The 17,129-nt window shown below is 48.0% G+C and overlaps 1 protein-coding gene across 2 annotated transcripts in view; it reads left to right on the top strand.

The window, feature by feature from the left end:
* Nucleotides 1-17,129, top strand: part of LOC148397450 (ADP-ribosylation factor-like protein 15) — a 48,105-nt gene that overhangs the window by 28,573 nt on the left and 2,403 nt on the right. The gene's annotated exons all lie outside the window — the stretch shown is intronic.

Genomic DNA, 17,129 nt, shown 5'->3' on the forward strand with positions numbered 1-17,129 from the left:
CAAAGCAGGTCTGTTTGGATGGTTGGGCCTAATGGACTGCGTCCACGAGAAGCTCTTGTTTTACAAAATGCTGTCTGTGTTTGGAGCGCTCAGCGGTTGTTAAGGTAGAGAGGAATAGGAGAACGCCAAACTGCTGATACTCTGTAATCCCTAAATCAAACCAGAGTCCGAGCTGACTTTTGTGGGAAATACAACGGAATGGCTTGTCGGCTCGCATAGCTGGGCTTACGACCCCGCGACAGCAGCTTTACTCCACAATCAAGAAGTCAAAGAATCAAACTTTGATGTCAAATCCCCAGATGACAGAACACTCGGTCACTCTTTCAAACCCAAGGTAATCTGCTCTTGAATCATCCCTTTAAACTTTAGCCCAGTGTGAAGAAAACAATGCCCGGTATGAGTCGGAGAACATCTGGACCAAATCGAGATCTGCTTCTCCAGCACATTGGCAAGCTACGACTCAAAACGTGTAATGGCCTTGCAGAACCGGAAAGGTGAATGACATCACTTCTTTGGAAATGGTTTCTTGAATGAACGGTGTGGACAAGAAGCGGAACGGAGACAGTCAACACTCGACCATCAAACGCATCATTAATCATCCGTTTGACACAAACAGTCAGACAGACACTCATTGACCGAATGACGCAGACGTTTCGTACGTCTCGTGGATGTGCTTTCGGCTCACCCCCTCGGGTGACTCCTCGGTCGTTCTCTCCGAGAAGCAATCGAGAGCAAACGTCTCTTCCATCCGCCGTGTCGTCGGTGTGGAGCAGGGACACGTCTAAAATAGCCGTCCTCCAGGACAACCTGCTAAAATATTTGCACTTTACCTCGAGCGCAGTCTTGTATCTCAAGCGATGGAGACATCCTGATTGGTGCAGTGGCAGCGCCGTTGCAGATTAAGAGGAGGGTGGCTTGGTCATGCTTTAGAGAAGTAATTGTTAGCCAGCTTTTTTGTCTCTATTTCAGTAAGCCTGATAATAAAGTGGGTTGAGCGAGGCCACGGGGGCCGGGCCCGGCTCCCTGTTTGATCATTGAGCTCCGTGACCCCATTTGAAGGGTCTTAATCTCTCAGTTGACCTCCTCCAGGATATTTTGGAGGGAGGGTGACAGGGCTGGATGTTTACTGGGAACCATCAAGAGTGAGGATACTGTGGTGAAAGTGATGGGGGGGTGGGGCTTTTTCCACTTGAGCGGTGGAATGAGCCTGGGAGGTCTGCGAATGCACGTTTATGTGGGATGCGGCACCTGTAAAATGCAAACTGCGGTTTTTGTTTCTGAAATTTGGTTGCTCTTGTTGAAAACAAAATTCTTCTTGTAGATTCTTGTAGAAAAAAAAGATTGCCTGGTCCTACTGTCAAGATGAGTATTTTTAGACAAGGTGTGCAGGCAGAACAAGCCCTGCAGATGTTTGCACACGTGATCAAACCGTGTTTTACACCAATAAAACTGTCGGCTGTAGGCGATCCGCTGGTCACGCTTAAGAATGGTGCTGCGAGCGACTAAGCCGCAAAATGTGTAAGTCGTAAGAAGGAATTGAGTCGAATGGCTTATTTGAAAAAAAGAATTCGGCAGATTTTCAATTGTATTAGGCAGGACTTGTTCAGTCATCTCGGATGAGTCATTAGGTTTAGCCAAGCGAGCCCCAAAGTCATGTGACTCAAGCCCCTCACCTCTGCTCCAAAACATCATCTGCGTTCATAGACGCTGTAGTCTCCGTCATCTTTTCTGACCTCAGCTGGAAAGAGTTAAAAAGTAGAGTCGATACGTCTCCTCCACGGATTCCATAATGAGCCGAATCCACGCTCGGAGAAAATTGTGGTAATGACGGACTGAACACTTCCTGGGTTCTTGTTTTGAGAGAAGATAGCCATCTTGAATGGCATTGCCCCAGATCGTCAGCCGAGCCTGACTCTGAGGTTAAACAGCTAAGGGAATCCAAAAAAAAATAAAATAAATAAAAATCTGCATCGCAATCGTCTGAGTTTGCTTTAACAGCGTATTGATTGATGGAAGTCTCGCATTCTATAAATCTTGACTTGACCTCAACATTGATTGATCAGATGTTGCTGTGAGATTTCGAAACGCCTATAAAATGGGCGCCCCCCACCCACACACGTACGCATTCTGCATATTGACGATCCACACTCAATCCAGAGCCTTTTACGTCAAGCATCTGCATTCCTTCATGGCACAACCACCTCCAGATGTTCACTTCTTATGCCCCCCCCCCCCACACGCACACATTTATTTCAAAAGATGAAGAAACTCTGGCTTTGAATACTTGTAGTCACGTAAAGCACTAACATTTCTTTCTTTCTATTTGACACAATTCGAAAATGTAAAAGCGAAGAAGCTTAACAATCCCAACAATGTTAGACAACTTTGCTTGTATGATTTGGACCCCCCCCCCCCCCCCCCAAAAAAAGTGATTGATAATGTCAAACATTGATTTCACGATCATCCTGGTATTTAGTTTGATTGTCGCAATCCTTTTTCATCTGCGCTCAATTCCCGAAGCAAGTTTACCCCCCGCAATGGCAGACATGACTGATCTGTTGGCTTGTCAGGTAGCATCAGGGCAAAGCCGGTGCCGTGTGACGCCGCCGGCGGCTTGCCAAAAGCTAATTGTGCTAATTGGCGAGCGCCAATCCTGTAACGAGGCTTTGAGGGGCGACCCACCGACACAGATGAAAGCGCACAGATTTGTCTTGTGTCAAGGACTTGCGGGTAATCGGCGCGTCCAATGACCTGCGGGCCAAGAGGGCAGCACCGGGAGGGAGGGAGGGAGGGAGGGAGACACAGTGCTCCGGCCTGGCCCAGCCCGGCCCGGCCCATCTGCGGAGGGTGAAGAAGCAAAGTGATGTAAATTCCAAATTCCATCCAGACTCTGTGGCTTTAAATGGGATTTCAATTTCATTGCAGAATGTGTAAGAATCCAGAATTTACTCGGGCCTCGGTTCGTTGCTCGTTTTCAACATTTCAGCACCGTCGAGATGAATCTGTAAACATCTCTGGAGGTGTGAGCATTCAAAGTCAAAATAAATAAATAAGGCTGTCTGCGCGTTGATGGATGAGCCCGGAAAGGTCTCCCAAGAGCTTTACCGGTCTTCCGGGTCATTTTACTTTTGGAGCTTGAGTCGTCCGATAAGTCTTTGCTTGGGGCGCCGAGTATACGAGAGAGGCCGGGTGGTGGTGTTTCTTGCTTCTTCCACGGCCAACGGTTAATATATTACCCGTTTATCGACTGTTCATTAGTTGACTCGAGCTAGCGCTAACGAGCGCAGCGTCCTGTTTTGGAGAAATTCGTCTTTCAATTTTCACACGGCTTTGAAATCCGAAACGTCTTTGTTTTATCGCCTGCCTCCTTGATATACGTTTGTACGCAAACCGAGCCGTAATCTTGTCAAGACATTCTTGCCGTTGCGATGCGTATCCGGGAGTCGGAGAATAATATATTGAACAAATTTCCGATTTCTGCTTTTAATCACGTTGTTCCCCTTTGTTAAGGGAAATCGTAAATGACAGATGTCGCAACCAAATGCTACGGCCAAGTCGGTCACTCAGCTTTAGTCACGCAAAATGAATCAAGAAATATATAACGAATTGATAAAGGCAATTGATCACTTCTTTGGAAAATGGAATCCGATTCATTTTTGTAACTAGCAGTGTTTGAGCGCCACGGCAACATGACACTTTTTGTTTTGATGCGACGCCGACGTTTTTCCAGCTTTTCTGCTATCAGCTCAGACGTTTTTTGAAAACCAGAGGCTTCCCAAATTTTGCCAATCCCTAAAACGGGCATAGCATGACAAAAGTTTTCAAACAAGTCACATCGCATTACAGCGAGCGGTCTTTACTTCGACTACGACTCAGCCTTGGCTTTAGAAAGGTAATTAAATTGAATTTTCTCTGTAATGGAGTGTGAAATAGATAATGACCTAATTGCGTGTGATTTCTTTCTACATACCTGCGTTGGATAATGTCTGGAGCTTGACAGATTCCCGCTCCCCACGTCCATTCACCCACATAATACTTGGATTGCTAAGCTAAGCTAGCGGTAATGCTATATTAAAATGTAACAAAGCAAAGAGTCAACGGTGGGCCGCTAACAAAGCCAAAGGGCGGCGCTACCCCAGACTCGAGGCAAGATCAAACACACCTCCCGCTTTGACTTTATCGCACCTCTGACAGCTGACGTCGGAGGGGTTAATCTGCCAGTGCCAGAAATTAAATGAATGCGCAGAATACTTGGCATGTGGCTCTTCCCCGGTGAGATGTAGCCACATGAACATGTAAACTGTCTGAGTTTTGCAGACATGGCTGCAGGGCAGAGGGAATTACACTGTCACACAGAGGATATGGAGCTGCCGTGACATCCTCTTGGCACATAGTTGAAGGCCATCCAGGTGGAAATTGCTGCCAAGAGCGAGGTGGGGAGGGAGGGAGGGAGGGAGGGAGTCGCTCGCTTCTGTTGCATCGCATCTGCACGGGCGAACATCGTCTTTCATTTGCGCTTACCTGTTGTAGCTGTCACGCGCAAAGGAAGTGTTTAGTGTTAATCAGTGGAAATGCTTGCAGATGCTCCCCCCCCTCCCCACTCTTCTTTGCACCGTTTTATGAATCAAACTAGCATTAGCACAAGGGTGCTGGGCAATACTGACAATTTATATCCTGATGTCGGTCACGTTATATTCACGAGGAGTTGCAGGACACGTTGATCATCAACGCACACACCTTGCTGGAGCGGCGGCGCCTTGGGTTGCTGGAGGCGGAGACAAATAATTGCACGATATCGTCACTCGGGAAAGCTCAAATTCTGCTCAATTCTGCTTTCATTACATTTTATTTTTGTATGAGAGTCAATTTTATCTTCATCGGAAAAGTCTTTTCCAGGTGTTAATTGAGCAACAACAAGACTATCTTCACAGCCATTTTTTTTTTTTTTTTGAGGCTGCTGTGGAAAAATACCCCCACTGCTTACGTTCGACTGTATACCTTGCAAGTTTACGGTTCTTTGGAAGACAGAGAAGCTCTTTAGCGCAACATGATGTAACCTGAATTTCATGGCGTGCCTTTGGAAATGTCTTGTGCGCAAATAAATTGTGATGACAGGACTGGCAGACAATCAAAGCGCACGCGATTCTTCATCAAATCTTGACAGATACTTTCCTCATCGAGTTGCAGCGAATGTGCTCTTTGCTTTTTGCACACGTTCACAGAAACAATTCAATCGTTTAATCAAATGAACTGAAGTTGAAAGAAATGCTCATTATTTCAGACAGCTTTTTTTTTTTTTTTTTTTTTTTTTAGGTTTGCTTTGCCAAACCTTGCTAATCACATGGCAGGCCACAAATACTTCATGATATCATTGACTAATTGTGTGATTGTGCAAAACACATTTCAATTAGTTTACAGAAATGGAAAGAATATTCTGCTCCGAGATGCCTGGCGACCGATTTCAGAACAAGTTTTCCCTTTGCAAATAGAAATAAAAAAAAATAATAAAGTCGACTCTCTGGGAAATCTTCTCGCTATCAAACATCCAGAAAGCTCCAAGAGGCTTTCTTTGGCAAGAGTCACAAGCATGTAGGTCGTGGTGGTCTTCAATCATGAACCCCGTGCACAAATGTGGCTCAAGCGTTTTGCTTAGTTGATCACAAATCTTCAAATGTGTCAAATAGTTGTCAACATTGCTACCTAGACGGCAGCGCCTTTTTTAAACACAAGCAGACGGAGGAAAATACTCTGGCGTTTCTCGTGCCATTTTGACTCTTAAGGAGAATGGCCGCACAAAAAGGTCATTGGACGCACAAAAAGCCAGCCAGTGAGCTTCATTGTGCGGCTCTCCAGTTTGCTCCCGCCGTGTCCTTTCCGAGGGCCAGCTCGTCTGAATCCAAGTAACGCTTGGTTACATTTCTTCTGCCAGGATTGGGAATGCACTCAGCCACCTTTGGTGGCCAAACCTGTGGGGCCTGACTCATATGCCAGCTCTTTTCTTTTCTTTTCTTTTTTTTTTTTTAATTCCTGTGTGACAGTGTCACAGTCACTGGCGAAGGGTCCCGAGCCATCTGTGTGCTTACTTCCACCTTACGTGAGCTACAATTAAAGTCATCAACTGCAATTTTTTGGGTTGATGAATCTGGCAGAGTCAGACAAGTCCTAAATTGTGATCATTCCAATATTTGACTCATAGCTTCAAACCAAATACCTTGCTAGCTCATAAAAAAAGTGTTTATTGGTTTAACAAATGTCTTGACTCAGTCCAACTGTGAAGCAAGTCATGCATGTGCGTGCGTGCGTGCGTGCGGCTAAGCAGCCACCGTTCGCTGGAACCAAAGAGGCGATGGCCGACATGCCTCATTTCTCGACACTCTTCCATCAGCATTGTGTGCGAGATGGATGAGCGAGCGTGTGTAAACACAACATAGGGTCAAAGTGGCGTCTGCGCCAGCCAGCCACACAACCAATGCGGAAGGAACTCTTCAGACCGCTCTTGAAGTACTTAGGAAAACACAAGCGGCCGATTATCGCTATCTGTCTGCGTCTCAAAACAATCCTTGTCTCTTAAGCGGGAGGAATATGGGAGAGTTTGTGTTTTATCTGCGTAATAGTTTACGCGGTGAGATCGAGACGGTAAATCGTAACAAGTTTGGATATTCATCTTATCTGCGAAACGTTTGACTCGAGCGTTCCGGAACATGAGTGCCATGGGCGGCAAATAAGCAGCGCAAGAGAGAAAGTGCACGAGGAGGCAGTGACGGACGGGGGAGGCTGAGCGAGCGTACGTGGAGAATGATGAAAGAGGAGTCATCTGTTCTGTCTGCTACATTAGCCATGAATGAGGCCCGATTCATCCAGGGCTGCACTATGGCCTCAGGAAAACAAAGAAAGGCCACATCCACTGACTTTGTAGCACTTAAAGCTTCTATACTACACCATGACCTGTCCACCTGTCCATTACATGGAGCGGAAAAAAAATGTCCATTTGCAGCTACGACCTTTCTGGGAAAATCAAAAGTATGTCAAGTTAAGACTTTTGTTGTCCATTGAAAAAAATAAAATGGTGTTAGCGAGCGGTGAGGCTTATCCAGCTGTTAGCTCCCCGGTGGGCTCTTTTGGCCATGTTAGTTATCTTGAGACAAGATGGCAGAGAAGGCCCCAAATGAAGAATTGCGGCCTACCCACCCGTGCCTCCGTGGAATCGCATTCTGGACTCTTAACGTCCCACCCGAGACTCTTATCAGAAGTCGCGTCAGCTACTCCAAAGTGCATTTTCTAAGAGCAGGAGCAAAATGGCGCATCAGCTGTTTCCTTCTCCTGCAAGTTGTGTCATTGGGCAAACACCTTGTAAACAAGCGGATATGCGATCCATGCGCTCTCTCTCTCTACTTTTAGAACCGGGCGGGAGCCTTAATGGGGATGTCCGGGCTAGTATTGACATGTCTGGACTTGTTGTCCCCCCTTTGCCCGCGATATGTGGAGGGAGGGCGAGAGGGAACGGCGGGCAGGCAGGCATGTCTCGTAAGGGATACGTTAACCTTTCAAGCACATTGGCAGCCTCCGCGCCTTATTCTCGACACGGGTTACCACGTAGAGGATCTGCTTATAGCACCATAGTGACATATTGTGCGGTTATGCTGTCGCCAGCCAGCGCAAGACGTGGCCATGACCTCAGCGCAACACAATTATGCGCTCGGCTTAACCCGAGCGGGGGGAGTCGAGGGTCTGCGTTCCTCTATGTGCGTATGGTGACCTCATGGACTCCAGCGACACTGATTCACCATTCCTTGATGTGTCTCTCGAAGATACCAAATCCTCAAATGACAGCAATTTGAGTGCTCTCAAGAGCGGATGAGAAACAATAGCGGCCGTTGTACGTGCAGAACGGAACGAGGTGAACATTTTTGCTATTCAGATGAGCAGCTCCAGGCTGGAGTCGATGCGCCCAGACATTTAAAGATGGTTTGTTCTGCAGAGCAAGACTGCGAGCGCAGCGATTCAGTGCAGACAGTATTGTGTGGGACTTGGCAGACACCCCCCCCCCCCCCGAAGCATCTTTTCAAAGAGGTTACCTTGTTTGCCCCTTGAGCTATTTTCGCTGCGCCTGTGTCTGGACTCGCAAGTCTGCGGGGGGAAAAAAGAAAAAAAAAAAAAGCCTTATCTCCACCTTGCTTTCCTCCAGCCGCCGCGCCTGACGTGACGTCAGCGACGTCAGGTATCCAAAGCACACGGTGTTTATTGAATGCGAATTATTTACACACCTGCTTTGTGGCACATTCCTGATTAGGAGCAAGGAATGGGATGGGCACTCCGAGAGGGATGGCTTGAGCCCGGGGGGCATACACCTGAACCGCCCGCCGTACAACCTTTATGCAAACAAGACAGAAAGGAAAGGAAAGGAAAGGAAAGGAAAGGAAAGGAAAGGAAAGGAAAGGAAAGGAAAGGAAAGGCCTACCCTTGTTGGTATGCAAATATGCCCGAGGCTGCCGTGCCGGATTGTTGCAAAAACTTGATTGGAGCACGCGGGCAGGGGGGGTAAAAAAAATAAAAAATAAAATAAAATCTAACCAGGCTTTTTCCCACACAAGTCCCAACGTGGGCGGAGGTCATTGCTGGGAGGTCATTGCTGTCAATTGAAATGTTTCCGGATCCAAAAGCATCTTTTTATCCTTGTGGATCAGCGAGCAGCAATTTGGAGCATTTCCCCGCCATGTTGCGATGGTGGGCTGCTAGCCTGGCTCGTTTTTGGTGGTGTGGAAGTGCTCAGCCTGGAAATGAAGAAAAATCCCGGCTGAAGGAATTTGCATCAAAGCCACGCGTGATCTCGGCCGCCGCCGCGTCACGGGCCCCCCCCCCCCTTGGCTGGCACAGTCATAGCGAGGCCACGCACGGACAAAATGCGTAGGGAGATGACTCACCTGGCCGAGACCCCATTGAGGCTAAAGGTTTCTAATGTGACGTGATGGCGAGAGTTTACTCTCAGGCAAGTCCACTCTGCGTCACAAGCACCTTGATGTCCCCTTTGGGCCATTTTCTCTTGTTCGTGCGTGAATCTCTTTTTTTTTTTGTCTTTCAAGGGACACCGATTCTTCCGTAATCACTTTTCACACACCCGCTGTGCGTAAGTGACTCAAGTGTAAACGAGGACTAAGGTGGTGTGTGACTCATTCGAGTTTGAGGGTGGCTGTCAGAGTTTTCTGCAGACGTGGTTGCCATAGAAATTCATTTGGGAAATGTGAAGTTGACTTTCATTCACGTTTTGGACTTTGATTGACTCGATTTGCTCCATGTTTCATTCGTAGTGGTGGAAATTTACATTGAATGCGGCATTCTTTGCTCTTTGACCCTCGTTCATTTTGAACGACACACTTTTTTTCCACTTCACATATAACTACCAATACTGTTTGTTTGTTTGTTTTCTTTACAGCGTACGATCGGAATGTTCCGCACAAGTGATAAAAGCCGTAGAGCGTTTTTTTTTTTTACTGTCCTCATAACGTTATAGAAGAGTCATTGAATTGGCCCGTTCGACTTGAAGAGTCATTGAATCCGCCCGTTTACCGTATGCATCGTGGGTGACGGGAAGCGTCTCGGCAATATTGATCAGAATCATCTTTTGCTGTCTCTTTCTAGGATTTGCTCACATAAGCAGAAAGTTGGAATTGACTACGGGATCAGATGAAACATGTTACATCCTGACTCGAAACATTGCCATCTTGTTGGCCTTCTAAATTGTGTCTGGATTCCTCTGATTGATTGAGATTATGACTCAGGATGGGCGGCTTGACTTTTATCAAAGAAATATCAATTCATCGTTCGATTCCCTTCAATGGCAGATAAATGTGAAAGTCAGGAAGCTCAACGAGTCCCACAACCTGCGTTGAACTCGAGCTAAATGTTTCATCCGTTAGCTCACCGCTCACTTGGGTGTATGCCGAGTAAACAAACACCAGACTGCTGCGTGTCGTACCATGCAAAACGTTTTGAAAACAGATTCGTGCAGAATCTTGCCCCGCTTTGTTTCGACCAATCATAGCGAACCTTAGCGTGACTTGACCTGACAAACTGTTTCAAGGTCATTTGTCACAATGGACACAATGGACAGGCCACTTATTTAAAGTTGCTTACCATGGAATTGGTCAACTTTGTCCACTTTTTTTCAAAGTCGCTCTGGAACGGGGCTTTGTCGTATTTACGTACACAATTTCAGGGCAAATTCCAGGTGGTGAACCGAGATTGATTGCACTGCATTGGAAAACAAGAATGATATCACGCTGGCACATTGCAGAAAAAGAAAAGGCTGCATAGCAAAAAAAAAAAAAAAAAATCCAATCGGCTTCGACTCCCCATGAAATGCGGAAGGTGGGCCAACGGCCGGACGCGGTCCAAGATGGCTCGTCAACCTTGCGGCACCCGTCGTGACTCACGCCGCGCCCGGTGTCTGAAAGTTTCATCCGACGTCTGGCGCGCGGCGTGTGTCATCCGAGCCGGTGACGTCCGTGGCTCTAAATTCTCCGCCGCTCGCTGATTGGCCGCGCGGAGGATGAGGCACAGGTGAGGGCCAATCGATGAAGGAAACAACACAGTGTGCGCAACTCTGCCACCAAATGTCTGAAAGTTAAGATCCTTATTATACCTTGCACTTGCGTCAGTACCGATGGCAAATGTCGATTTGATTATTGCCAGCTCACTCGCACTCGTTGGGAACAAAGTGAAAGTTGCACATTAGTCACAGGCAAATCCGTGCGTGCTTTTGAGAATGGTTGGAGAGAAGGCAGTACTTGATGTTAATTGCATCCCTCACGACTGTTAATGGCTTCATTATCCTCACTCGCAGTCAATTTCAGACATCCCCACTGATCGTGCGCAATTTTAATTCATAAAAAAAATCATAATAAAAAAAAAAAAGATCAATTCGTAGCAGTATAATTTAGTATTTAGTCGTGCGTATGTGGTTATATTACATCATTTGTCTGAATTGAAATCATCTCTGTCATCTTTTCTGACACCGCAGAAGATTTAAGGTGACACGCGATTTTGATCCATGGCAAGATCCTGGCATTGAGGAGCATTGTGACATCCACTGCTGCCATCTGCTAGCCATAGTACTTTTTTTGTTTTAGCGTTCCCATCTTAATGAGCAAACCACAGAAGACCTCGTTGACGGCACTCTGTATTAGGATCTGCGTTGATGCGTCAGTGGTGCTCCAAGGTCAATGTCACTGAGAAAACCCACACATGCCGGCGACAACATGCTTTGATAATGATTCAAAAACGAGGAGAAACAAAACATCCTGTTCTTTCGTTCGACGCGGTTCTCACGGAAAGGTCCCACGGGCATGCAACTCACCATTCGGATCCGAGTGACGCCCGATGTGGCGCTTGTACATAAGTGTTGTGCGGACCTTTGCTCCGTCTCATGCTTCATCACAGACATCAGCGCAAGAGATAAGCACGTCTCGGTCCCCCACGTTCCCGTCAAGTGATTCCGCAGATGTCATTCGGCGCTTTTCTTCCGCCTTCAGAGATTTGAGCAAGGTTGCACTTTTTTTTCGCCTTTCTTTCTTTCCCTCCGCCTTTCTTTCTGCAGAATATTGATTAAGAAATGTTCCAAAAAGGGCGCACTGCCAGTCCCGTAAAGATGAGATCATTGTGCAATGTGCAGTGTCACCGTTTCTTTATCTAACAAGTTTAGGAGTAATGAAAATGAGATCGCCCGAGCTGGGGGATGTTTCATTCAATTTGCTTACATTAGCATCATAGCCTGTCTGCGTGAAGATGAAATGTGCTCTCCACTTGCTTTTACTGGAGAATTCCCCCTCACGGAGCGGCCACCGTACTTTTACGTGAAATCGATCGCGACCGGACTTTTCGACGAGGGCAAATTCCTGAGCCGCCTCTCTCGTGCTGTACCGAATGATGGAAGAGAGCGGGGTGGGCTTTTTAACTCGGCGGCCGGCTTGACCTTGACAATGGAGCCGCAGAGAGCGACGAGATGGATCTCCGTCTCCCTCTTGGCGTTTGTCGCTGCGGCGGCTAAAACGCACCGCCGCATCTCTGCTGTCGCCTCTCCCCAACCTTACCTCACGTCACGTCTGCTCTGTTTCCAGACAAGCGGGTTTAAAAAGTCAACTGCGTATTGAGCCGTCTAGACTGAAGTTGGTCAGCAAGCAAGCAAGCAGCCCTCCCAACCCCCGCTTGCAGTGGAAAAAGGGATGAGGAGCAGGTGACCTTGCTGTGCTCTGTCCCTCGTTTCAATGTTTTTCATTTCATAATGCAAAGCCTTGAGACTGAACGCAAAGAAAATGGGGCTGACGTCCGCTTACCACCTTTTTTTTTTTTTTTTTTTCGGAAACGTAGCTACCGTGACCACGTGGCGTAAATGCGGCCATGGGAAGCCAAGTTCTTCTTTTTACGTATTTTGTTGGGTCCAAAGTGCCACAACATCGACGGGCCGTTGGGGCGTATTGATTACGTATGATTACCATGGTGGCAAATTTTTGCTTCTTCCACAGAGAGAGAGCCAGCAAAATTGCCAAAAGGCGGTATATCGGCGCAGGATTATTGTCAAGCAAACTTGGGTGCGGGAATTCATCTCATGTGACTCTGATAGCCCGAGCCAAATCCGTGCAGTTTATACGGGTGGGGGGGATACATTTTACTGGCAGTAAAAGGGGCTTGGGTTCCATCTAAAAACCCAGTGAACCCCCTGAAATACAAAAATTGTCCATTTCTTGCTGAAGACACGTGTTCCAAGCCCAAGTGGAAGAGATGAACATTTGTGAAATTATTGTTCTCCAATCTTACAGCAAACCTCAGACAAATGTTTGCAAATTTTGACCGGTTGAAATCAGACGGATCATTTTATGCTCAAAAAGATGATCAAAGTAGTCCATCAATATGGTTGTCACTTACCCCATCTATTTTTTTTAAATCTCTAAAATAGGCATTAAACGAAACAACGGGTGCCAGTGATGTATTTTGGACAGAAAAACCCAAAACATATTTGATTAGAATCAAAATTGGAAAGATCTTGCTTTAAATGACAGCTTTCCTTTCCCAAATGGTTTTGCCCCGTCACGCAACGAATGACTTTCATTCCAAGCTCAATCAGCTCTGATGCCGATTGATCTGGGTTCAATACCTCTCCCGCATCTTTGTCTTCCTGCGGCCCTCCCACTCATCTTCATCGCTGCTTTCTTCCTCTTTCCCACCCATCCAGCCTTTCTCATCCTTTCATGCCCGGCCCGGCTGGTGGTCCACCCGCCTGCCCCTCTGGGAGGTTAAGGGGTATTTTGGGCTGTCGGCAGGTTGCGCGGGCACGTCGCTTGCCTTTTCCCACAGCTCGCGTCAAATGTGGCTGAACCCTGACCTCAGCGGCTCCTCTCAAAATCAGGGAGCAACGGAATTTAGCCAGCCAGACAAAACTGGACTTTCCATCAGAGAGAGGGGGGGGGTAGAGAGAATCCCATCCAATTGTGATGCGTGCCCTCCCTTTTGTGCGGCGTTCAAGAAGGGTCGTACGACCGGCCGCCGCTCGCCGGGACAAGACTTCCGAAAAGCCTATTCAGCACGCGCTTTGACCTCTGCTTCCATTGCTGACTCGTGGGGATCAAACAGTGGGAACGATATATTGAGACAAATCTTTTTCAATGTTCCACTTAAGCGGCACCTCTTGAATGCGGCTCACGTTTGACGGCCGCTCGTTAGGCTGGCCTTTTAATACGGTTACGAAAATAGTTATTAGTATCCGGTCTGGATCGTCTCGTCGCGGAATCTTTTAAAATAGCCAGGATCACGTTCTGCCGCGGCTAACGGCGCTTTAAAATGAACACATTTCCGAGGGAACGTCAGCTGTCACCAAGTAAGGCGAAGCAGCTCGGGCAACAACTGGACACGGCCCGTTCAGCGCATTTAGCAAATTAGACGATTATGAAAAGTCAAATAGCAGTTCGTTTTCAATATGATGGCGTCGGAGCCCAACGTGATGCGAGCTTTAAATCTTTTGCAGAAGGCGAGCACTTTGATTGTAATGCCGCGTGCTGTGTGCTAAAGTGGTGGTGGGGGGGGCTACAGCTTTCAAGCTGGTCAACTGTCAGGACTAGTGCATGAAAGGAGGCCTCAGAGTGAAAGGGGAGGGGGGGGGAGGCGCTTACTAGGGGGTCCTGCACAAGGGAGGGTGAGAGTAGCTTGTGATGGACCGCCTGGGCTCGGAGGACCCTCTGTGTGGGCCGAGACGGCGTGGCAGGCCTCCTCGCAAGAAACTCAGAGAAGGGGGGCGGTATTGGTATGTTGGCCTTAGCAGCGTGGCACACGGGCAAGATGCCAGCGCAGAACCAAAGACCAGATGTTTGTCAGGGTGGGCGCCTTTCGGCCTCCAGCAAATGGACTCAAAGTGTAATAGTCCAAAGAGGGGTACTGAGCACACACTTCCCAGATCCTTAAACGTCACTGGCTTTTCTTCATGTGGAGCAGGTCAAAGTCCGGTGAAGGGTCCACAGCTCCGCTATTGAACCTGACCAAGAGGATTGTCTTAGACGTTTGGCCCATTCTCTTCTAAACAGCCTCCATTTTGTGGATTTTTGTCCAACGGATCAGATTCATGGTGAAGTGGCCATCTGGCACGGCCGCGTGGAAAGGACACGCTGAAGACCGACCGGTAGCATTGTTGCACAGCGAATGGGTGAGCAAAAACATCTCCATCTCTCTCAGATTTACGCCACCTGGGCTTTGAAGAGAAGGCGGCCGGATGGCTTTGAAGACCCAGCCCGAGACTCTTGCTCCCACCGCGGACAGTAAATCTCAAGGCAGCTAATAAACTTTATACGGTGGCATCGGGGACCCGCGTGTCGTCTTCATATGATACTTTTCCTCCAACTTGGGCTTAGTTCCACGGTGGCCTCCACACTTGGGCTTGGGCCCGGACCCAGTAAAGTGTAAGCTCTGATTTTGCCGTCTTTTGTTACTTCCCCATTTTCTGTTCCCGTGTGTCGCCACCTCACATCAACTGATTTTTCCCAACAAAGGATGTTATTTTTGTCTCTGCCCAAATGAAAAGCTCAAGGCTGAAATCAAGTCGGCTCTCCAATGAGTTGATTGAGTAAAGCTCCCCGTTTTCTCGTTGCCTGCGGGAAAGTGCTTTGTGAAGGAGAGCGTATCAGCCTTTTTTTGCTGCTTCTCTTGTGATTTGGCTTTTTTTTTTTTTTTTTTCCCCACAACCAAAGGCTAAAAGGCAAAATCTTCTCAAGTGAACATTTCCTGTTCTTCCTTGTGTTTTTTATAATCCTTCAACAGGAAGAGCATTATTAGCATTAGTCAATATTATTGAATTCGAATTTCGATTTCTTTCTCAGACTTCATAAATAAATCCAAACGGCAGACTCGACAGAGAATAGCCGTCCCGCGTAAGAAATCCACAGTTTACCGTGCGGGCCGTTAAATGTTATTGTTCGATGCGGATCCGCTGCAGCCGTGCGTGCTCCGTCTGGCTCTGCTTTTATCCGCTCGACCCGACTTCCCGATCATGCCGGCGTATCGCGAGATAACGCAACCGTTAGCTCAGTCTAGTCGAAACAAGAAATTGCGTGAAAACGAGAAATGAAATGAGTCCTGCACTTCATATAACTCGAGTTTGTCACAACGTGCCGTAGTCCATGGCTAATCTACTAAATAGAGCTTGAGCAGACAAGCTGAAGACGATTTATTGCCCTTCACATATTGAGGGGAAAAAGCCCAGATGCTTCGCTGAAATCAACAGGTAGTTGGCTTCCAGTTCCCCAAAATATCGAAGTAAAAATTAGCACGCACGCTCGCTGGCTGGCTTGCCAAAATATGCAAGACTGACATCAAATATGAAATGCACACCCGTCTGAAGAATTGGTCGCTGCCTTGCACAAGTTGATCAAAGGTCACTTCCTGTTTCCGGCGCCAGGAATGGCCATTTTTGTTTATTTTCACACCCTCCCTTATGCAATTCTATATAAGCCTCTTTCTCCTCTGCATATGACCTACAAGTTGCTAGAGCGGATGACCCGCTGGTCACTCTGGGAGCCATCTGGCAACGACGTACTTGTGGCTTACCCTTCCCGCTGCCTCACGCAATTCCTTAAGCAAGCATAAGTGCGCTTAGGAGGACTTAATCTTAAAGAAACGGGTTCGGGCCACGCTGGCGGCGAGTCGCCGTCCGACGCGCCCGGCCATTAGGTCAGCGGGTTCCTTCGACCTCATGACGCAAAAGTGGTTGGGGAGCCAAAGCTCCACCTGTTGTCGCCACCGGGACTAAAACCTCTGGATTGAGTTCACGCTGATCTGGAGACCCCTGAAAAAGGACGCTGCATGTATGTGAATTGTAGCAGAGGAACGAGCGAGGCTTGAGCCTATCTCCGCAACACTGCAATCCAGCCAGTGCAGGGCACAGAGTCTCCCAGAAGAGGGCCTTGATACGGGCAAGTGGGCCGGCCAGACAGGCAGACAGCCAGCCGGCTGGCCGGCTGGCCGGCAAGCCAGCCAGCCAGCCAGCCAGCCAGCCAACCAGCCAGCCGCATCGTCTGCAGTCTCAGTCTGATCTGAGGCTACTGCCCGGACCGAGGCGGCTCGTGTTACCCAGACAGATTTGTTAACAGTGTTTGGGTCCGCTCGGCTTTCTAGCCGGGGCCCCCGAGCCAAACTCGGCCGAGGTGACTTAATCTGTCATTAAACTCACATTACACCCGGACAGAGACTCGGCTCAGGGGGGCGCTGAGACGCTCCCGCTGGCTGGCATGGCTGGCTGCATCGGAGCTCCGGCTCCCCGCCTCCCCCAACCATCCATCCATCCATCCATTCATCCATCCCGGGCAGGCATGCCACACACCACTGCACAGCTTGACAGCACAACACGCAGCAGGAATAAACAATTTCACTTCAAGGCATTTGGGTACGTTCCAGTGCCTCCTCACAAGCACCATTCTGTCTTGTTGCAAGATCAAATCAGCTGCTTGTCTGATCAGTCGGTCAATGAAACATTTGAACAACCTCAAGTTGACATCGTGTGAAATATTTGCCAAGAGATTTGGGAACATCCGCCTTGCCTTTATTTGCAGTCTGCATTCATATGCAGCCTAGCAAGATATGAAAATATATTTGCA

This window comes from Syngnathus floridae, chromosome 5 (genome assembly GCF_059516105.1).
Source record: "Syngnathus floridae isolate MCC-2025c chromosome 5, RoL_Sflo_1.0, whole genome shotgun sequence".
In the NCBI taxonomy this organism is placed as follows: Eukaryota; Metazoa; Chordata; class Actinopteri; order Syngnathiformes; family Syngnathidae; genus Syngnathus; species Syngnathus floridae.